The sequence below is a fragment of the Lontra canadensis genome, unplaced genomic scaffold (genome assembly GCF_010015895.1).
Source record: "Lontra canadensis isolate GAN:19392208 unplaced genomic scaffold, GSC_riverotter_1.0 scaffold3, whole genome shotgun sequence".
In the NCBI taxonomy this organism is placed as follows: domain Eukaryota; kingdom Metazoa; phylum Chordata; class Mammalia; order Carnivora; family Mustelidae; genus Lontra; species Lontra canadensis.
Genome location: NW_022630997.1, coordinates 56,190,073 through 56,212,631, shown reverse-complemented (window position 1 = coordinate 56,212,631; position 22,559 = coordinate 56,190,073). Strand labels below are relative to the sequence as shown.

Below are 22,559 nucleotides of genomic sequence, written 5' to 3'. Positions count from 1 at the left end.
TATTTTTAGTATTTGGGGGAAATGCCATACTTTTCCCAGCATGGCTGTGCGAACCAAGATTAATTCTGGATGATTTTATCTATAAACCAGAGATTTTTCAAGAACCTCTCCAGCAGAGATCATGAGGAGAACATTTTCAAGGCCTTGCACAGTATACTAACCATAGGAACAAACAGGTAACTCAAAAACTATTGAAATGAAGAACTGGTTCTCCTTCTTCCATTTCTGGCTAGTGTGCTGGTCTGTGGCTCGATCCCACCTCAGGCAGCTGGAAGGTTGACCTCCCAGGTCAGCTGCCGTGGAGATGGCTCCTGTTTCCAGAAATTCTTTGGGATATGGCTGGGTTTCCCCACCTGTGCACAGATCGAGTTGGCAATCTCTGACAGTGGAGCCGTGGGTCCTCCGGGCTTGGTCCCTCCATCCTCCAGTGGAGCCATCACACTGAGAGTTTAGGGGGTTGGGAGCTGCCTCAGGCAAAACCACCCGAGTTTCCCACTGTCCCTACCTGAACTTCAGATGATTTCAGTTACTCCTGAGCCTCTGGTGTCTTCCTGGGACCCTGACCTGGCTATTTTTGGACAGCTCGTCCAGGGGCACCCTCACTTTCTGGGAGGGGGATTAGCTGGAATCCACAGTGTGTCCTGCTGCCCCACCTGATTGCTGTTTGAAGGCACATCATCTGGGCTGTCTGAGGACCCAAGACCTCAGGGTCTGTGGCCTGGAGGGCTTCTGAGCAGTGCTGATGGGATGAGAGTGTTGCAAAGCACAGAGGCAGGTTTCCAGAAAGCTGTCTAGGGTCCCTGGCATTCTACCGTTTTTGAATCAAAACCTGAGATCCTTAAAAGCCAGCAATGTTACAGTGTGGGCCAGAAAATCACATGTCTCTGTGTGCCCTACACCACCTAAACTATTGGCCATTACTTGCACTTGAGCTGAGTACAAAGGATCGGGAGTCAGAGCTTGAGGGGAGGTCCTGGGCCAGACTTTGTGGTTGGGGACACAGGCCATCCAGACAAGCTTGTGCTGAACCTGACAGGAGGACCTGTGTGGAGACCCCAGCTGCAGTCACTGCTATCTGCTGATGCCCCCCTCAGTCCACCCCAGGGCACCTGCTGCTGGGGGAGTGACTCTCTTCCTGAGGGCTCTCTCCTGAATCAGCCATGTCTCTGCCCTGCCAGTCACTGCCAGCCTGGAGCCTGGGAGGGTGTATACCCTGACGACGTCCAGCCCTGGGGAAAGATCTTTTGTGGGTCGGATGTGGTCTCCCAGCAGGCCTGAGCACCAGGCCCCCACGGTGATTTCTCTCATCCTGCAGGATCACTGTGCCACGTCCTCCCTCAGGCTTCCTGGGCCCAAATCCTCCTCTGCTCTGGGACCACTCTCGGCCCAGGCTCCACATGCTAGGACTGGGAGCAGGTCATCTGGACCTTCTGGACTCACACTTCCATGCCCGTGACATGGGCACAGGCTGGCCTCACAGACTTGTCAGAGGAGACCCAGTGCAGGGAGATGCAGGCCACATCAAGGGAGATGCCAGGTGACCCCAGAGGGAGCGCAGAGGTCTTGTACAATACATAGGGCTCATGGAACCCAGTGTGGGTTGTGGGCACCCAGCAAAGGGCATGGGGAATCCTGGCAAGGATGGCCCTGGTTGGGGGAGGGGAGACCACAGAAGGGTCGCAGAAAAGGCAGGAGACAAGGAAGATGACAGGATAGAGCTTCTCAAAGAGGTTGATGGGAGAGTCAGAGGATCATAGCTACCCTTCAGAAAACTTGGAGGCCCTGGAGATGTTGGCTGAAATGCTGTCATTTGGTCAGAAAAGTTGTGTCAGAAACCCCCAGTAGACACTGGATGATTTACTCTTGGTTGCTTCTAGGAATCAGGGCGTACGGGCCATTAGCACTCACATTGCATGAAGTCTAGGATATATTTACTTTTCATCACTTTTCAGGACTAGATTTTTCTGGAGGAAGTGCTAAGCATGGGTCTCTCCATTCTTTTATTTGTGTAACCAGTCTCTGTTTTCGGGAGCAGATTCCTGGTGCTCATCACCACTGCTAGCCCCTCTGTCACCTCCCACGGTGGACATGACCATGTGGGTTGTGGGTGCTCACTGATGAAGCCCCTGTGCTCAGTACAGAGCAGGGACCCCAGATCTTCTGCTGAGGAGGGCCTGAAGGAGGGGAGAGAGTGGAGGGAGGGAGGGAAAAGAGGGAAGAAAGGAAAGAAGGAAGGGAGGGGAAGGAGGGAGGGAGGGATGGGAGAGGTAGGGAGGGAGAAAGGGAGAGGAGAAGAGGAGGATGGCAGGGTGGGAGTGAGGGAGGATGAGAGTGAGGGAGGGTGGATTGGAGGGAATGCAGGAGGATGGGAGAGGGAGACAGGGGAGGAGGAGAGGAAGGGAGGGGAAGGAGGGAGGAAGGATGGGAGGGAGGCAGGGAGAGTGATGGAGTGGGGGAAGAGGGGAGGGGAAGGATAGAGGGGGTAATGAATGAGAAAGTGAATAAATGAGGTAGGGAAGGAGGGAGTGAAAGAGCAGAAGTCTGGTCCATACATCGGGAGTCATTTGGGGTGAGGTCTGAGGGCATCACAGCCTGGGCCCTGGATGGTGGCTCAGGGCACATCCATCTGTCCTTCCAGTGTTGACCTTCCTTTTCCTTGGACCTACTGTCACCCTGGATCCTCTCTACCTCCTCAAACAATTCTGAATATTCCCAGGAGCAGAGTGGCAGGAGGTGGGGGGGTCTCAGGAGGGGCTTCCCAGATCCTGTGCCCAGATGACACTGGGGCAATAGCTACAGGACATTCTATCATGAGGACTAGGACTGTGGATCCCATCCATCTCCTTGGGCTTTAGTGGTGTTCCATTCCCTCCTCTCTCCACCACCGCTGTGCTGAACACTCCAGATGATACATCTGTGAAAAATCATGCCAGAGTTTCTGGGGCTGAGTCTGAGGCTGAGCATTGCACGGCCTCAAATGGGTGCACCCTGTGGCCTGGGATGGGTGCTACTCACTGGTCTCCCAGATAGGGGTGCCTATCACCCTTCTCTCCAGGGGACCTGCATTGGACCTCCATTTCCTCATGTTCCAACCAGGGCTGCTGGTCCCCAGACGAGACACCTGCCAGTCTGAGGGTGACCAGCGCTACCTACATAGTGTTCCCTTTGCCAGAGTCCTTCCCCGGGAGCTCCTGCATCTCTGACACATACTCCCCATGTGCCTATCCTCCCCCTTGGACTTGCATGCATTTGGTCTGTCCCTCCAGTGACTTGGAGCCTGGTTTGGAGCACAGTCAAGTGAAACTTTTCTCTGGCCTTGGGTTGTGAGTGATGCGTTTGCCCTCTGTGGTGTGTCTTCCAGCTTTCTGCATTTCCCTGATTTCTGTGTGGACCACAGGAGGAACCAGCCTTGTCCTGTCTGGGGTCAGGCTGTGGTGTCCCAGCAGGAACAGGGGTCTCGACCCCAAGATTGTGCCCCTAATGCCTAAAGGGGCCTCTATGATTACATCTCATCTCTAATCCATCGGGGGTCTCAATATCATATAAGGGAAATTCTATGTCAAATAAACAGAAAAAAACAAATCCCTTTGAAAATAGGTGGGCAGACACAAAGGCACATATTGTGTGATTCCAGATACAGAAACATCCAGAACAGGAAAAGGAACAGAGAGAGAGAGCAGCTTAGGGGTTGTGAGAGGCTAGGCTGGAGGAGAAATGCACAGGGAGGGCTTTGGGTTCAGGGTCTCCTTTGGGGAAGGAGATGTCCTACAGCAATATTCTGTGGTGTGGTGGCACAGCATTGGGAATGTGCTTAACGTTTGTGACATGCTCAAGTGAAAGCAAGTAATTTTATTTAAAACAAATAATAAACAGTACACAAAACACGGAAAGATAAAATAACAGTTACCATGTACCAGAGAGAAAGAATATACAGGTAGGGGACGAAACATTCCTATGGGCTGTTGGGTTTGGGGGGATAGAACAAGGGACAGTTGTACAAGGAGCAGGGCTGTGGGCTCTGAATGTGGCTCTGGGAGTCCCACAGGAGTAGGGGCAGGGGTTGGAATAGGGACAGGGACAGGAGCAGGGGTGGGAGTGGGGACTGGGGCAGGGGCGGGGACAGGGGCAGGGGCAGGGGCAGGGGCAGGGGCAGGCGCCAGCTCCTCTGGGACAGCATCAGGCTCTCCGTGGGCAGGTGCCTGATACCCTGCTGGCTCCTGGTCTCCTAATGAGGTCTCTCCAAGCACCATCCCCCTGTCTGGAGCTGTGGGTGAAGTTGAAGCCAGCTCTGGCTCTTCAGAGCTAGACCCAGGTAACCAGGTACCCACATTCCAAAGACAGCCCCCTGCCCAGCTCATTTTGTTGGAGATCCTGGAATGAAGAACATGTTTGTGTTCCTTTGCAGAGACAGAGCTCAGCCCAGGGTCTCCCAGAGAAGCTACAGCCAGGAAGGAACCCTGACCGGGACATCTCCCCAACTGCAGTCCACCCACTGGGTGTTCTGAGCCGAGTCCTTGCTCCTGGACACACACCAGCCTCTGGGACCTCCTGCCTGTGGGGCCCACTACCGACCCATCCCCAGACACCCACATACACCCAGCCCCAGCCTTCTCACTCTCGGACTTGGCCTCCATGGGCTCCAGGTCCTGGCCCACAGTCTGGTGTGGTACCACCAGGGACAGTGGCCTGAGCAGTGTCAGAAACCTTCCCAGGCAGTTCCCAGTCCCTGCTCCTGGAGAGCCCTTATGCTCACTCCCTGTGTCAGGGAGATGGAGCAGGTGTCCACCAGCCTCCTTCCTGTTTCATCATCCCTGATGTTCTGCAAAGACAGAGACTGGTAGCCGGCCCGGATGCATCACAGCCCTGCCCGGCCATCCTCACTGTCCTCCTGCCCAGTCCCCCTGCTGCTCCCAGATCAGACACAGACCTGTGCATGCACAGCCCCACACCTGGGACAGGGACCCGTACCTGTAGGACATAGGATAAACCTTGGGGAGGAGCTCACAGCCCCCCACACCCTGTCCCACCTAGCAGCCTTGACCTGGGGTGTGAACATGACCTGCCCACCAGGCATCTGACCCTTCGCCCACCTGCTCTTGTATGGGGTGGGCGCACCCCATGTGAGCCTTCTTTACAAACACACACAAACATACAGATACACACACACACACACACACACACACACGGAGGGAACCTGGGGCTGCACATTCAGATCAGAGCATATGGAGCTGGGGGCCGGTTCGGGGACTCATGGTGTCACCTTTCTGTACTTCCGACCAAATGACCAGAGATGACCTGATATGACATCCCTGTGAGGGAAAGTGTTTGCAGAGTGCACTCTCCTCTGCCTGCAGCCTCCACACTTCGGGATGCAATACGCAAACGTGTTCTTTTGAGGATCTCTAATGAAATGAGCTGGGTAGGGGGATGTCTCTGGAATGTGGGTGCCTGGTTACCTGGGTTCCAAATTCTGTTGGGCTCTGCTGTCAGGAAATGAGGTCACTACTTCCTGGGGTCCACTTACCCGACTTCTTCCTCACACCGGAACCCCCTGAGGGTCTCCCACCCCCAGGTTCTCGATGCTCACCCTCTACCCCATGCCCCATCCATATAGTGACACTCACACAGCCTACCCACAACCCCCACGAGGCCTGAGTGCAGACAGTGTCCCCGCTGTGAGAACACAAAGCTGGGTTCAGACCAGGTTCCTGCTCATGCCCAGAACTGTGACCATGGACAGACCCTGTGCCTCTCAGGGCCTCCCCAGGCTCCCATCTGCACAGTTGGGTCTTCTGGCTTCTACTTCTAGGAATGCCATCAGGGGTGGACCTCCACATATGTTCCTGCTATCACAGGAGGCTGGGACACACATGTGGCAATGCAAGGATGAGTGGGGTACTGGACGGGGCATAGAACACAGCTCAGAGGGGCCTGGATCTGCTCTGGGGTCTGGGCAAAGCCACCCTCCTCCTGCCTGTCTCCCAGCCCCCATGGGAAGGTTGCAGTGAACTGATTTCAACCTTGTCCTCTCGCAACACAGACTTCCAGGGGCTCCCATTAGGTATAGGTCCGGGTTCCAGGGCCTTGTCTGTATCCATGTGCTGGGCATTCCCCACAGTGGTTCCTGGAATTCCCGAATCCTAGTCACACATCCTGTGGAATTCTCTCCCCTCCAGGGTGGACGGCGTGTGTGACTACACTCTAAGGAATAGAATGGAGCATGGTGATGAGATGTTGTTTCCAACCTGATGGAAGAAAGTCTGTGACTTCTCCTGGTCCCCTCTCTGCGTTTATTCTCTGTCTCTGTCTTCTCTGTGTGTCTGTGTGTCTCTCCCAGGAGCAGGACCTGGGGGCTCTGGGGGCGATGTGAGAAACCTCAGAAACCTACCTTCTCCCCATTTCCTTCTCCTGTCCTGGTCCTTGGTTCCTTCCTAAGGCCTCCTCACACTGGCCAGAGCACTGACTCTGGCACCTCTTCCAAATGGGGACCCTGAAGACCAGTGGCCCAGTGTTCTGCCATGTTCTGCAAACATAGGTCCTCAGGCCCCCAAGCCCCCAGACTGTCCTCTACTCAGAAGGACCTCAAGAGAGTACAAATCATTTTCTCAGGACTGGGAGCACAGTGGGTCAGGGATGAAGATCCAAGGCCAACAGACTTTTCAACAGGCATGTGGGACCCTAGGGACACCCCACCTCTATAGTCCAATTGACAGAAGAATAAACTGAGGCCTTTTGTGCCATAGCTCCATCTGGACTTGGGGGGGGTGGATATCTCTTCCTAATCCCAAGTAGCCCAGGATGGTGATGGACAACAGACCCCAGACCCTGTCCTCTCCCAGTGCTCTGGCAACTCCCCTGAGCCCCTTGGGGACCCCCTGACCATCAGCCTGACCTGTCTCCCCTCCCCATGCTATGGATCTGGGTTCTTGCCAGGGGTCCTGATACCCCGCCCCCATTGCCCAGCTTCCTCTGACCTTTTTCTTCTTTCCCCCTTGTCACCCACCTTGCTCCCAGTATGTCCACCTCTTCTGACCCCAAGCTGGGCAGTCAGAGTGGTGTGTGTGTGTGTGTGTGTGTGCATGCGTGCGGGTGCATGTACCCACAATCACACATGCCTCTACCTATCTGGGGATGCCCAAGGTAATGTGCCCACATGGGACAGGGTGGGTAGCTATCCCCAAGGGTCTGAGGAGCATTAACCCCCAAAGTGAACTTCATGGGAGGGTTGGAGCTGGCCTAGGACTGGAGAGCAGCCCTGCTCCTTGGCCTTTGTATCCCTCATTTGTCCTGGGCCAGTCCCTACCTCTCTTGACCTCAGGTTCCCAACTGTCCCTGAGGGTTGGACATGGAAATGCTTGAACTTGGCCACTCCTCCAGGAGTATGTGGAGGATAGGTGAACCAGGTACACGGGCCTCTCTCCCGAGAGACCCAGGTGTGCACAGGGGACCTGCACAGAGCACCTGTACCATGACCCAGACCTGTAGCGGATATGCACGAGACACATGGCTCTGCACCCGACCTGTCCCCCAGGTTTCCTCACCACCGCCAAGTGCTCTCTGACCCCAAAGTCCAATGAGCCCCAGAACCATGCCCATCCTGGGCAGCAAGGCTCAGGATGCAAGGCCATGTTGGGTTGGACATCTGGGGACACAAAGGTCACTGATTATCCCTCACCAGCTGGCTGGGAATGCAGACTGCCTCCCAGGGTCCAGCTAAGTGCAGGACCAGGCCAGAGGACCTGGAGGCAGCAGGGGAGGCCGACTCAGGACAGGAAGAAGAGCAATCCACTCCATTTCCCTTCTCTTCTCCTCTTTTTCCCTCATCTTCCTGGTAGGACCCTGGGACAGAGATCCAGCCTGTCCATGGCTACAGCCCTTGCTGGAGTCAGAGGTATGGAAAGGAGGCCGGGGAGGAGGGGCCCACCACCAAGATGCCTGAGTGTGAGGGTATTGTTACTGTAATGAGAGACCCCATGGGCATTTTGGGATTTCAGTCCTTTTTAGACATGAGCAGTGGCCCCAGGACTCGGCCCCTGACCCATCCTTCACCATCCATGAGGCCCCACATCTCCCCCCACCCAGTCCTTGTGTGCAGCCAGTCCTCCCTCCAGCCTCAGAAATCCAGCTGCTGCAGGGGCTGCGATCTCATTACAAGCTGGAGCCGAGACAACCCTATGGGTCTGGTTTCAAGTCCTGGAGCCCTACAGTGGGGAGAGGTGATGCCGCGCAGGAGCTGGGACAGGGCAAAATGGATGCTCCCTGGGGGCCATGGCTCCCTGGTCAGTGCAGGCCCTGTTGTGTGCTGGCCCCTAGGGAGTTTGGGTACTCCAGTTCCCAGGCAGGCTCCAGGAGGGAGACCAGAGTGTGGATCCTGCTAGCTCAGATGTGTCCCTCTCTCTTGTAGCTACAGCCTGTCCTACCAGCTGCACTCTCCTTCCAAGTTGGCCAGCAACACCATCAGGGCCAAGAAGAACAGTCCATCATCCAGCTCAGAGGCCAGTGTGTGGTTAGGCAGGCAGGAGAGGGCTCACTCTGGGCTCGGAGTCTCTGGCTGAGCTAACAGGGGCTCAGGAGGGCTGACTTCCAGTCGTTCTGCCAACCAGTCCTGTGACTGGAGCCACTTGCCTCCCCTCTCTGGGCCTTGTACTCCACCTCTGTGCAATGCAGTGATGCTGAATGATTGCTCCCATAGCAGGAGCATGTGGGGTGCTGGTGATTGACCTAAGCTGGGAGAGCCTGGACTGCAGAGTGCAGTGGGGGATGGTAGAGTGTCACTAGTGAGCACCCCTACCCTCTTCCATGCAGCTGCCAGGCCCCTGGGAGACCACACTTCTGACACCAGGTCCCTGTGTATGGGTCTTCCTCAGCAGTGGAACATGGTAGGGTTCCTGGGACACGGACCAGCTGATCCCTGTGAGAGCACAAGAACAAAGAAGACTTTCCTGGGGGTCCCCCTAGGCCATGTAAGAGAGGAGGTGGCTGCCCCCAAACAGAATACTGAAATTCTGCTTCTGTTAGAACCTGAGCATTGGGCTTTGGGTTTTGTTGTTGTTTTGTTTTGCTGGGCCAATGAGACACATACTCTCTCCATGACTCCTCCTCGAATGAAGAGCTCTTGCAGGGCCTGCCCCTCCCTGGCTCCTAAAGGAGACCTGTCATCAAAGACAAGATCATTTCAGGTCATGATCCTGGGCCAGGATGGAAGATAGCCCCTCATGGCTCCTGATTCTGGAGCTGAGAGGGCCTTTCTCAGGCACAGCAATGTCCACTGAATGTGGGGACTTCAGAGAGAACACATGCCTGGCCCAGGTCCTCCCCAGGAGGGTGGCTGCCTTCCTGGGTGGCTGGTGGAGGAAGAGGGACATCCTCTGCTTCTCTGCAGAGGGGTCCTCTGACCTATAAGCAGGCACTGGAAGGTTTCTAGTCTGCCTCTGGCAGTGCACCAGCACTGAGTGGGCCAATCACTGTCCACACACAAACACGGACAACGTGCTAAGGAAGTGCCAGAAATGATCCTCTGCAAATGGCCTGCGGCCATGCTGGCAGCTTCAGTGCCCTCCAGCAGGCCCCTTTTCCCTGGATGAGAATCCTCCTGGAGTCTGTCCTCAGAGCTCCCTTCCTGCTGGTGTCAGGACCAAAGGTGGGACTGTGGTATGGCTTAGCCTCCTTCCTTCTGCACACATCACTGCTCCCCAAGAAGCAGGGGCTGCTGCTCCCACATGCCCCACACAAGGCTGGTTGAAGGCACTCATTCCCTCCAAGGCCCAGCCACTCTGGCTCTGTCATATACATGGTGGCCACAGCTGCCTGTCTGGATCAGGAGTCCCAGGAGAGCTCTCCTTTCCCAGGATCAGGGTTCATATCCCTAGACAGAAAAGGAAGTCCCATCTGTCCTCTGCTAGAGAAGGTGAATTCCTGGGCCGGGTGGCCCTCAGGTGCCTGAGGACATGGGGGTTCCCTGGAGAGAAGTGTGATGGGCACTCCTGTCTGAGAGAACAGTGAGAAGCACCCATCCCAGGCTGCAGGGGTACCCATCACCTAGCAGTGCTCTTACTCAGACTCACCCCAGGAAACTCTGGCAGGATTTTTCATAGATGCATTTTCAGGAGTGTTCAGCTCAGTGGTGGTGGAGAGAGCATGGAATGCACCAATACTAATGCCCAAGGAGATGGATGGTGTTTCAGTTGGTTAAGCCACTGACTTTTGATTTTGGCTCAGAATGTGATCTCATGGTGTGGGATTGAGCTCCATGTAGAGTCTGTGTTCAGTGCAGTGCGGGCTCAAGATTCTCTCTTCCCCCTCCTGCCTCTCCCACCACTCTCGTGCCATGCGCTCTCTCCTCTAAATTAATCAAATCTTTATAAAAATGGAATCATACACAATGTACTTTTAAAAATTGTAAAATATCCCAACATTGATTTTGCCATTTTAAACATTTTCAGTATAAAGTCCAGTAGTGTTAAGTGTATTTGCACTGCTGTGAAACATATCTTGAGAATATTTCATCATGCAAATCTGAAATTCTGTACCCATTATTACATGTTTTTCATGTAGAAAGCATATTCATTCATTCATTTATTTTATTATGTTCAGTTAGCCATCATACAGTACATTAGTTTTTGATGTAGTGTTCAATGATTCATTAGTTGTTTGTATCACCAAGTGCTCATCACAACATGTTGTGCCCAAGTTTTTGTGTCCAAGAGACCACCAAGGAGCCAACACCGATGCAATCACACGAGGGTTTATTCAACAAGCTTAAGCTTGGGCCCAAGTATACCCAACACAGCGGAATAGGGACTTGGACCCTGAACCGGATTACAGTCAGAGTTTTTAAAGACAGAGTAGGGGTGGACTCGGCAATAGGTAATTGGGCCAACTGCTGGCTCGGCAGTAGGTGATTGGGCCATGACTGCTGGCCCTATGTTCCTGTTTTTTCTGACATGATTTTTACAATGTTAAGCTATCCTATTCCTGATTGGTCTTTGGTATAGCATGTTGTTTTTGAAACCTTTGGTCAGCCTTCCTTGAACCCGGAGTAAATGAGTTGGGTAGGGGATATTAAGAAGGGCTGTCATGCTAAAGAAGACTGTCAGGATATTGGAGGCCTGGCATTTGTCAAGCCAAGGTTGTTTTTCCCTCTAATGAGGCACTAACATGAAGACAATTGGGAGTTTCCTGATGGAATGTCACATATCAAACATCCTTGTCAGTGAGTTTTAGGTTTAGAAGAAATTTAACTTTAGTTAAATTCAGTCTCCTTCAGTTTTATGGAGGGGAGGGCAACATTAGGGCTTAAGGAACTGAATTATTTGTCTCTGGAAGTTGGGCTATTGATAAGATAGCTTCTTTGTGGTAAATTACTAGGACATTTGTAGATGGGGGGAGACTCCTATCTTGCAGGATTGTGATCTCTGCAAGTTAACTATTTGTTTTTCTTTTAGGGCAGACAGGGGTGCCTGAGGAATGTCACACCTATTACCAAGGGGAGGGGGTGGAGGTGGGGTTAAGGCGCCAGCTTTTGCTTTGTCCTCAGTCAGCCTTCTGCTCCCTCATCATTCCCTCCTGAACAATTTTGACCCTTAAATCTTTAAGGTAGTTGAAGGTGGAAGGTCTCATCTTCTGTAACTTCTTCCTGCTGAACAGGGACATAGAGTTGTCCCTACCTACTTGGGTCAACACTGGTCAGTTGGGGAATGTGTAGGGGAGTTATGAAAGACAGAGGCAGCTGAGTTCAGGGAATACTGCTCAGGTGATCTTCCCAAGTGGAAAGGATCATCTGTGGAAGTTATGACAGCAAAGGAGTTGAAGTCAGGTGAGGAGACATGGGAGAAAATAGCAAAACATGATTAGTATAACAAAAAGAAAATGAAGGTCAAATAAGTTTTTTTTGCTATTTGACAAAAAACCCTTTTCCAGTCCAGGAGTTTAAATCAATCATTAAAGGAGAGAGGGACTGTTTAAAGTGCTAACTTGAGTAGGTCAGAACCCAAGAAATATTTTGTGATAATCTGGAACATCAAGATGGCTGCACTTATGTCAGGGCTAGACTCGAGGTGGGTACAGCCTTGTTTTTCTTGGCCTCCACAATATGCTCTCCTTAATACCCATCACCCTGTTACCCTATCCCCCCTCCCTTCTGTAACCCTCAGTTTGTTTCCCAGAGTCCAGAGTCTCTCATGGTTTGTCTCCCTCTCTGATTTCTTCCCATTCAGTTTTCCCTCCCTTCCCCTATGGTCCTCCACACTTTTCCTTACATTCCACATATGAGTGAAACCATATGCTGATTGTTCTTCTCCACCTGATTTATTTCATTCAGCATAATCCCCTCCAGTTCCATCCATATCGATACAAATGGTAGGTATTCATCCTTCCTAATGGCTGAGGAATATTCCTTTGTATATATGAACCACATCTTTATCCATTCATGTGTTGAAGGTCATTTCAGCTCCTTCCACAGTTTGGCTATTGTGGACATTGTTGCTATGAACATTGTGGTACAGGTGCCCCTTCTTTCCACTATGTCTGTATCTTTGGGGTAAATACCCAGTAGTGAAATTAATTCATTTATTTGACAGACAGAGACCACAAGTAGGCAGAGAGGCAGGCAGAGAGAGAGGAGGAAGCGGGCTCCCTGCCAAGCAGAGAGCCCGATGTGGGGCTCAATCCCAGGACACTGGAATCATGACCTGAGCTGAAGGCAGAGGTTTTAACCCACTGAGCCACCCAGGTGCCCCTGGGTAGTTCTATTTTTAACATGTTGAGGAACCTCCACACTCTTTTTCAGAGTGGCTGCACCAGCTTGCTTTCCCACCAATAGTGTAGGAGGGTTCTCCTTTCTCCCCATCCTCACCAACATCTGTCATTTCCTGACTTGTTAATTTTGGCCATTCTAACTAGTGTAAGGTGGTATCTCATTGTGGTTTTGATTTGTATTTCACTGATGGCTAGTGATGTTGAATATTTTGCCATGTGTCTGTGAGCCATTTGCATGTCTTTGGAGATATGTCTGTTCATGTCTTCTGCCCATTTCTTGATTGGATTATTTGTTTTTTGGGTGTTGAGTTTGAGAAATTCTTCATAGATCTTGGATACCAGCCCTTTATATGAAATGTCGTTTCCAAGCATCTTCTCCCATTCCATGGGCTGTCTCTTTGTTTTGTTGACTGTTTCCTTTGATGTGAAGAAGGTTTCATCTTGCTGAAGTCCCAATAGTTCATTTTTGCTTTTGTTTCCTTTGCCTTTAGTGATGTGTCTAGGAAGAAATTGCTGTGGCTAAAGTCAAAGAGTTGACTGCCTATGTTCTTCTCTAGGATTTTGATGATTCCTGTCTCATATTAAGGTCTCTCATCCCTTTTGAGTTTATCTTTGTGTGTGTTGTAAGAGAATAGTTGAGTTTCAATCTTCTGCATGTGGCTGTCCAATTTTCCCAGCACCACTAACTGGAGATACTGTCTTTTTTCCATTGGATATTCATTCCTGCTTTGTCAAAAATGAGTTGACCATAGAGTTGAGGGTCATTTCTGGGGTCTCTATTCTGTTCCATTGATCTATGTGTCTGTTTTTGTGTGAATACCTTGCTGTCACAGTTTTGTAATATAGCTTGAAGTCAGGCATTGTGATGGCCCCAGCTTTGGTTTTATTTTTCAACATGTCCCTGGCTTTGTGGGGCCTTTTTTGGTTCCATACAAGTTTTAGGATTGTTTGTTCCAGCTCAATGAAAAGTGCCAATGGTATTTTAATAGGAGTGGTGTTGAAAGTGTAGATTTCTCTGGGAAGCATAGACATTTTAACCATGTTTATTCTTCTGATCCATGAGCATGGAATGGTTTCCCATCTTTTTGTGTCTTCCTCCATTTCTTTCATAAGTGTTCTGTAGTTTCTAGAGTATAAATCCTTTATCTCTTTGGTTAGGTTTATTCAAAAGGTATCTTACTATTTTTGGTGCTACTGTAAATGGAATTGATTCCCTAATTTTTCTTTCTACAGTTACTTTGTTAGTGTATAGAGAACCAACTGATTTCTCTGCATTGAATTGTATCCTGCCACATGACTGAATTGCTGTATGAGTTCTAGTAATTTGGGAGTGGATTCTTTTGGGTTTTCCACATAAAGTATCATATCATCTATGAGGAGAGAGTTTGACTTCTTTGCCAATTTGAATGCCTTTTATTTATTTTTGTAGTCTGATTGCTGAGGCCAGGACTTCTAGTCCGATGCTGAACAATAATGGTGAAAGTGGGCATCCTGTTGTGTTCCTGATCTTAAGGAAAAAGCCTTAGCTTTTCCCCATTGAGAATGGTATTCACTGTGGGCTGTTCATAGATGGTTTTTATGAAACTGGGGAATGTCCCCTCTATCCCTACACTTCAAAGAGTTTTCATCAGGAAAGTGTGCTGTATTTTGTTAAATGCTTTTTCTGCATTAATTGAGATGATCCTATGGCTCTTGTCCTTTCATTTATTAATGTGCTCTATCATGTTGATGATCTGCGAATGTGGAACCACACACTTGCATCCCGGCAATAAATTCCAGCTGGTCGTGATGGATAATCCTTTTAATGTACTGTTGGATCCTATTGGCTAGGATCTTGTCAAGTATTTTGGCATCCATGTTCATCAGGGATATTGGTCTGCAATTCTCCTTTTTGATGGGGTCTTTGCCTGGTTTTGGGATCAAGGTAATGCTGGCCTCATAGAACAAGTTTGGAAGTTTTCCTTCTATTTCTATTTTTTGAAACAGCTTCAGAAGAATGGGTATTATTTCTTCTTTGAATGACAGCCTTGCTGGATATGGTATCCTTGGCTGCATGTTCTTCTCATTTAGTATCCTGAGTATGTCTTGTCAGCCCTTTCTGTCTTGCCAGGTCTCTGTGGACAGGTCCAACATTATTCTGACATTCCTCCCTCAATACATTAGAAATCTCTTCCCCCTGGCTGCTTTCTGGATTGCTTTCTTGGTTCTAAGATTTGCAAGATCTCCATTTTGAATTCTAATAGTGTATTTATAGACTATTTTGTATTTTTATGTACACCCTCATATTATCTGTGAATGGTCACAATTATCCCCTCAATTCTTATTCTTTTTATTTCTCTTACCTTCTAACACTTGGTAGATTCTCCAATGCAATGTTGACTAGAGTAGCATTGTTTGAAGATTTTAATATACTTTTCTCAATATCTGATAGAAAAAGCAGATGAAACATTGGTTACAAATGTGATCAAATTGACATATAGGCAACATTACCCATTAAGTACAGAATACATTGTTTTCAAGGGGTCCTAGGATATTTATCCAAGTAGATGAAATGTTGGGCCATGAAGCAAGTCTACACATTTTAAAACCTGAAATTAATTAGATTATATTCTTAGACCACAGGGGAATTGAACCATAGTCAAAATGAAAAGAAAACCAGGAAGTCCCTCAATGTTTGAAAATTAAATGTAACTTTGCTACATATCCTAGGGGTCAGAGAGGGAATCACAAAGGAAATCCTCAACCTTTCCTACATCAGAGCTCACAGACAATGGTACTCTATCTGTGACGAGCAGTGTAATTAGCAGCGTAATTAGCTGTGTAATTAGCTAGTTGAGCTTTAAGTCAGAGTTCTGCCTGCCCCAGCCACACCTGGCAGCCTTGGCCTGTGATCCCCCACAGCTGCCCTTTTTGGTGGCCCTGAGCTAAGAGGGACAACATTGCCATATGGAAATGGGAAGTTCCCCACTCCTAGTGATGATGGTGCCCCCCACCCAAGCTGCCCTTTCTGGTGGCCCTGAGCTAAGAGGGACAACATGGCCATGTGGAAATGGGAAGCTGCACAGCCCTAGTGATGATGGTGCTATTGTATTGTCCTCATCAGTCCAACAGCATGTTTTCTGAGTGAGATATGACATGATAGTAGATTCTTGACTTTCATTAAGGGTTGAAAATCATCTTGGGATTCATCTATTAGAAATACATATTCAACATGTATTCTTTCTTCTGGAAAAAAAAATAGACCCAAATACTAATCATGGCTTCCTGAGCACCTGTCTTGATAGCCAGCACACAAGCTCTGTGTGGAATTCTCCCTCTCAACATCTAGACTATGATGTAGATGTTATCAGTCACATTTTCTAGATGGTTAGACAGGGGCTCAGAGGTGATTCGAGTCACAGAGGATTTTAGTGTCAGAAACCTAACTGAGACCCCCAAATTGACTCCAAATCCCTTGTTATTCCATACATGGTACTATTTCCTCTTATCGCTGGTCTTCTCAATCTGGAAACATCTCAGGTCTCAGGATTTTCTTGTTGTGTGTTCAACTGGAATAAATTCAGCTGGCCTTTTTACCTCTACCCACCATGATCATTAAGAGTGAAGGAACTTTGAGTAAGATACTCAAAGATCCCTAGGAATACAGACATTATAATATTTTTCTGATATTAAAGTTACTGAAAGAACTATCTTTTTAAAATTGTTTCAAGCTCTGGTATGTTCAGAGTGTGCTGTAACACAAGTCTGAAATAGTATTTAAAAAGACTCAGCTCAGCCTTTTCTACAAAGTAAGACAATGCTTGTAAACAGTGCTAAAATATTCCCTTACCCACAATGACTTACTTTGCAACCATTGTAATGCTTATGTGGTATGACTATGACTTACATTAGTCAAAATCTGCAGGGAAAGAACTAAGACAGTGTATCCAAGCTTTAGGGGGACTTCATGTTTAAATTAGTGTTGTGACAATGAGCTACTCTTTTTTATTCTGTAGTCCAAGGGAATGGTACCAGACATCTCCAAGATGCTGGGAGACTCTAAAACTCTGACTTTAAATAATCTGTGTTCTTCAGAGATTTGGGCAGAAGAAAGGGAGGAGCCCAGCTTCTGTGAATACCTCTGTTACCTGTGTTGACAAGGTATCCTTCTGTAGGCATCATTTTGATTTCTTGGTAGTATTGTTAAAGGTGCTTTTGTCTCAGGTTCCTCTCCTTGGTAGTAACTAGAACAATAATGGAAATTTTTGTCTTTTACCATGCATGCGCCCAGATCCTGGGCTTCCAGGGAAGCTATCCTTTAACGTTTTATCAAGCTCAAAATGACTGGGCAAAACCTCAGAGCATGGGCCCTATTTCTGCCCAAGGCACATGTTATACATCTGCTTGGAGAAAAAAAAGATTACCAAAAAATGCCATTGCAAACATAAAGATAAGAAAAACAAAAGAATCTCTCCTGCTCCCATAAGATTAAAGTCATACTGACTTGCACATACTGAAAACATAAGAAAAAGTCTGTAACTTTCTGAAATGTTCTTCCTCATGATGATGTGTAACTCTGTATGTAAAACAATACAGAATGAATACAGGAACCTGCCCCAGATGTTCCTCCCCCAGAGCACTCCCTTCCTTGTTAAGATTGTGTCTCCCATGCAGCTATCTTGACCTGGGTTTGAATAAAACTCTCTTCCTTTCTCTCTAAAATGTTTAAGAGTTTGTTCCTTTAGTGTCAACAATAACAGTATGTTTTCTTTTTAAGTGAAAATGAATGTTCCTGGTTCACAATTCCAACAGCACAGAAGGGCGATTTTCTTGCTCATCCTGGAGCTTCCCTGAAGAACCAAGCATGTGTCTATTTTCCAGCACAAATGGGCTTATCCTAGAAGGATGCTCAGAAGGTCTGAGAAGCACCATCCACTCCATAGGTGAGACCAGAAGGTGAAGCTCCTCCCACTTAGAGCATTACTTATTGGGTCTTAAAATTGCCTTGGAAATGTGGGAAACCATTGCATTTCCTTTCTCTTTTTCTTTTAAATTTTATTTTTTATTTGACAGACAGAAATCACAAGTAGGCAGAGAGACAGAGAGAGAGGGAGAAGCAGTCTCTCCACTGAACAGAGAGCCTGATGCAGGGCTCGATCCGATAACCCTGGGATCATGACCTGAGCTGAAGGCAGACACTTAAGGACTGAACCACCCAGGTGCCCCAACCATTGCATTTCCTAAAGCCCAAGCCTGGGAAGGTCTGAGAGCAGCTGACCTTGCCAGGAGCCAGGAACAACTCCTCAGGCAGTATTGGTGCAGGAAGGGAAAGGGCAGAGGTCTGAGGGTGGTCTGCAGCCAGTGGGCTCCCCAGAAGCAGCCAGTTGTCTGGGGTATGAGGGCCCTGCCCATGACCCGCCCATTCCTGCCCCGCAGAGGCAGGTGTTCTATTGAGGAGTTGCCACCTCCGGGAGTACCTGCAAAAAGTAGGGAGATGTGGGCATAAGGTCGGGACACCTGGTACAGGCAGGCGCAGCATCCAGTAGTCTCAGGGCACCATCCTTCTCAACTGATCAGCACGTGGGGGTGGAGCTAAGTCATCTGTGGGTGGACCCAAAGCTGCCTAAGGATGCAGAATGGTGGCAGGCAAAGGGGCACTTGGAGAGTTCCTGGGCAGGGGTCCTTGCTCTGTGAGTGTGGGCTGTGTACTGGGGGGGGGTGGTCCTGGGGGTAGGGTCCTCGAGGGGCAGATGAAGCAAGTTCATCGTGGGGACTCAGATGGGTTTTCCTTTTCCCTTGAAAGTCTCTTCTGCTCCATGTCCATCAACTGGCCATATCCCCCAGACCCCTGAACTCCAGGGCATCTGCTCACCCAAGCTTTTGTGGGATGGGTTGCAGACATTTCAGGGTTTCCCGTTTTCCCCAGGACGAGTGCATATAAAGACATCACACAGTCCCCAACTTCATTGGGGTGCCTCCTGTCCCTTGGCACAGTACAGGTAATGGATCTTGAGCAGCACCCGAGTTCAGCAGGGTGGCCCATGTTCCCCACCCCCCACAGGTATGGTGCTAACAAGCCCCAGAACAGTTCTCCAGCTTCAGCATTTTTCGCCCTGTCTGTGGGGTGGTGGTAATTGGCTGTCAGGGTTGTGTATGAGGGTCCTCCAGATTCCTGCCCCCCTCCCAGCACAGGTATGGCACTAACAAGCCCCAGAGGCAACCCCCAGCTTCAGCACTGTGTCCTGTGTTCCCCGGGGATGGAGGTAATGGGTTGTCAGGATCCTGCAGGAGCGTCCTCCAGTTGGGGGCCTGGAAGCTGGAGGAAACCAGACCCCACTCAAGTTGCATGAGGAACAGGTGAGTTGAGGTGTTCATTTGGAAGCTTAATTTCATTTTTCTAAAAAAGACAAAGTCATTGGTCTGTTTTATATTGTTGAAAATTACTACTTAGGAAACAAGTATGTGTTTCCAAAAAAAGGAAGAAAAAAAAAAGAAAAGAAAAAGAAAAGAAAGAAAAAAGAAGAGGAACAAGTATGTATTTTCCCTTTTCCCGGGAACAGAAGCAGGTGTGCTGGCCTAGCTCAGAGGTGCCTTCGTATCCACACCTGACAAAACTTCTTGGATCTGGCTCCACGATACCGGAAGCTTTGAACAACAGCGTCTGAGTCAGTCAGGCAGCTTGTCACAGGACGTCAGCATTCTGAGAAAGCAGCAGGTACACTGGGCACAACGTCACTTACATGTCAGGACTGGAGGTAAAACTTCTTTTTAACCCAAAACCTCCTGGGCTTTTGTCTTTTCTCTAGTTGAGCCACGAAGTAAAACTGAAGTAGCTGTCAGCATTCTGGATTTGGTGCAAGTTACTTAGTTTCCCTGCGGGTAGAACATTGCAGGAAATACCATCTTCTCTGTTCATTTACTGCTTACAAAATGTCATCTGCACATCTGTTTCCTAGGAAATCACTTGTATCAGAGAAGGAAGATGAGATTTACTCTTAGTGTGCTTTTAGCATATGCTAAAAATTGGATCCTTCATCTAACAGTGTTTATCCCTTTGGGTCTAGGGGATGGTTGAATGGCCACCATCTAGAGTTAGGTGGCTTTTTGTGGCCAGATAGAGACATGGATGATGTCTTGTCATTTGTCAAAGGTGATGTTTCATACCCATAATCATAAACATAATCATATTTCATAATCAGTACTGATTAGTGTTTTCATCAAAAGTGTTCCAATTAAGGTAGAGGGAAAATTCAAAATGATTTAAAGTAGGCTTTTACTGTTTAAAAGTAAAGCTTGACTTTCTAGTTTGACTCAATGTATCTAGATATTCTGACCTGCTGTATTTTCCCTGTAGTTTCTTTGGTGGTGGAGTCAGAAGGAGAGTCTTTGGGAATTCTTCTGGATAGAAGCATGCTGTTGGCGTCAAAGGGCTTGGCAGATTCCAGGAGCCCTGGGGTGAATTCTGGAACTGCTTGCCTGATGCTGGATGAGTCAGCTTATCCCACAGAGTTTGTTTCTTCTCATGAAATTGCTGGAAGTTAATATCTATGAAAAGGCTTTTTACACAGAAACTTTCAGCCTAATGAAGAGCCACTAACAATTTACTATTCTGTAAATAATAGTTTCATAACCCTCTATCTTAGGCTATGGTATTTGTTGCACAAGGAGTCCTCAGAAGGCTGCAGTGAAAGACTCAGATCTCAGAGCATGTTCAGGTTCCATTGATGCGTGACTGACAGTTTGCCCAGGTCGGAAGGTAAGTGGAGAGAAATACAACACATTTATGAAAGCCTTGGGCAAGCATAATTTTGACAAGATGGGAGAATCCTGGAGCTTTGCAGCAGACAGGGCAGTTCCAGGTCTGGGTAGAGCTGCCAGGGGTCCTGGAGGAGAGTGAAGTGGGTTCTGCAGGAGGACCCTGGAGCCAGGGGTGGCCGTGTGTCCCCCATGTGACAGTTGTGACGGGTCAGGGCTGTGAGCAGGTTCCTGGCTGAGGACAGGTTAGGCCCAGGTGGAGAGCTGGCAGGGCACCTTCTGTGCCACCAACCTCAGCCAACACACATCTCTTCATCTGTCCCTGTCACTCCAGTTCAGACTGCTTCACATTGCCAGGCCAACACATTGGTTTGGGTTTCTTTCTTTGAGTGTGCTTGAAGTTTCAAAACCTTGATGATGAAATGATGGGTCATCAGAACATCTGTTCCTCTTATATTTCCTGCTCTCCTTTAAGTCACTGTCATGAATCATACATGCCAGTGCAAGGGGCAATCTATGCATTTTTATTTCCTGTTTTAATTAAACAATGGGAAACAAATCTTCTGAAATATTAGAAGAATTCTTTGTGGGTGTTTATGTTTTTCTCTTCAATGAACCATATTCCAATATTAGAAAATATTTTTTAAAGTAAAACGCAGGCGCGGAGCTCTAACAGGGCACAGTGGCCTTTGTGAGGAGGGCAAATGGAGACGGAGTATAGGTTGTTGAGTAGCTTGGGGAGTGACTCGTTGTGCTTCCAGAGAAAATCTACCCTCCCTCAGTGGGTAAGCAGCTGCTTACCTGGTGGCCCATCCTGGGAGATTTGGACCCTGGGATGCTTCTCTGCTCAACTTTCTCAGGTGAGCACATCATTCAAGGGGAGGACATGTGTGTGCTCACCTGGAGTCAAGGAAGGTGTCTGGTATCAGGTTTCATGTGCAAGTGGATTCCTCTTATGGCTCATTTTCCTGATGGTCTTCAGGGTGCCATAGGGGGACCCATTGTCCTGGGCATTTTGGCTGTGCAAGAGCTCTGGTCATCTTTTCACCTAGGGGTCTGGACTAGGAAATCAGAGGGAGACAATGGTGAAATGATCTGAGTAGGCCTCCGTTTCCCCCTTGCTGAGATGGCCTGGTGACTGTGATAACTGCTTTGGAAATAGAAAGAAGGAGATAGGGCTAGGGTGCTGAAGGGGGGCTGGCAGTGGTGTGCTATTCATATAGGGGCCAGGTAGGACTTCACTAGGAAGGTGATACTTGAGTCAAGTTCCAAAGAAAGTGAATGATAACACACCAAGAGCCTTCTAAATGGAAGGGAAAGTATATACAAAGGCCCTGGGGCAGGAGCATACCAGGTATGTCCAGGAGCAGCAACAAGACCCTGTGGCCACAGGAGACAGCTTAGGACATGACCTCAGGGAGGTGACAGTAGGGTGACAGAAAGCCATTGAAGGGCCATGACCCCATGAGACCCTGTTTCATTGGGCCATCCTGGCTACAGTGTTGAGAACAGATGACACAAGGTTGAGGATGGGCAAGGAAGGTAAATGATGAAGCTTTTCCAGGAACTCAGGCAAGAGATGGGCTCTAGCGTGGACCAGACATGTGGCCTTGGAAGGGGGGGTTAATGCTATTCCAGGTACCTACTGAAGATGGAACTTGGATGGTTTGCCTATGGTTTCGATGTTGGAAATGGGAGAAAGGAGGAACTGAGGTAACTCCCAGCTCTTATGGGTTGTCCTGAGTGAGGTGAAGGAGGAAGTTTCTGGGGGAAGGAGGTAGTCCATGTTCCACCTCCTGAGGAATGTGCCTTCCACAGTGGATCTGCTGATGTTTGTGTCTGGGAGAACTCTGAACTTCTAACCCCTCAGCAACTTTCAAGTACAAGTCTTCCCCACTTTTCTCAAAGTTCATGATAAGACACTTGGCATTTTGGAAGGATCGTTATTGCTCCGGTAGCAGGAAGTAACCTGAAGAGGATTTCCTTCTTAAGAAAAAAGTAAAAAAGTGGGCATTTCATTCAGCATCTGTTTTGTGGGGAACCCCCGCAGAGGCAGCATGCACCCTAAC

The 22,559-nt window shown here is 48.9% G+C and overlaps 1 long non-coding RNA gene across 1 annotated transcript; it reads right to left on the bottom strand.

Annotated features, from left to right (window-relative positions):
• Nucleotides 1-1,760: 1,760 nt before the first annotated feature.
• LOC116879712 lies at nt 1,761-21,387 on the bottom strand. The gene is made up of 3 exons (XR_004385092.1): nt 21,377-21,387; nt 17,665-17,670; nt 1,761-1,873 (listed from the first exon to the last, which is right to left on the bottom strand). It is a non-coding gene; the product is annotated as an uncharacterized LOC116879712 (long non-coding RNA).
• Between the last annotated feature and the right edge of the window lie 1,172 nt (nt 21,388-22,559).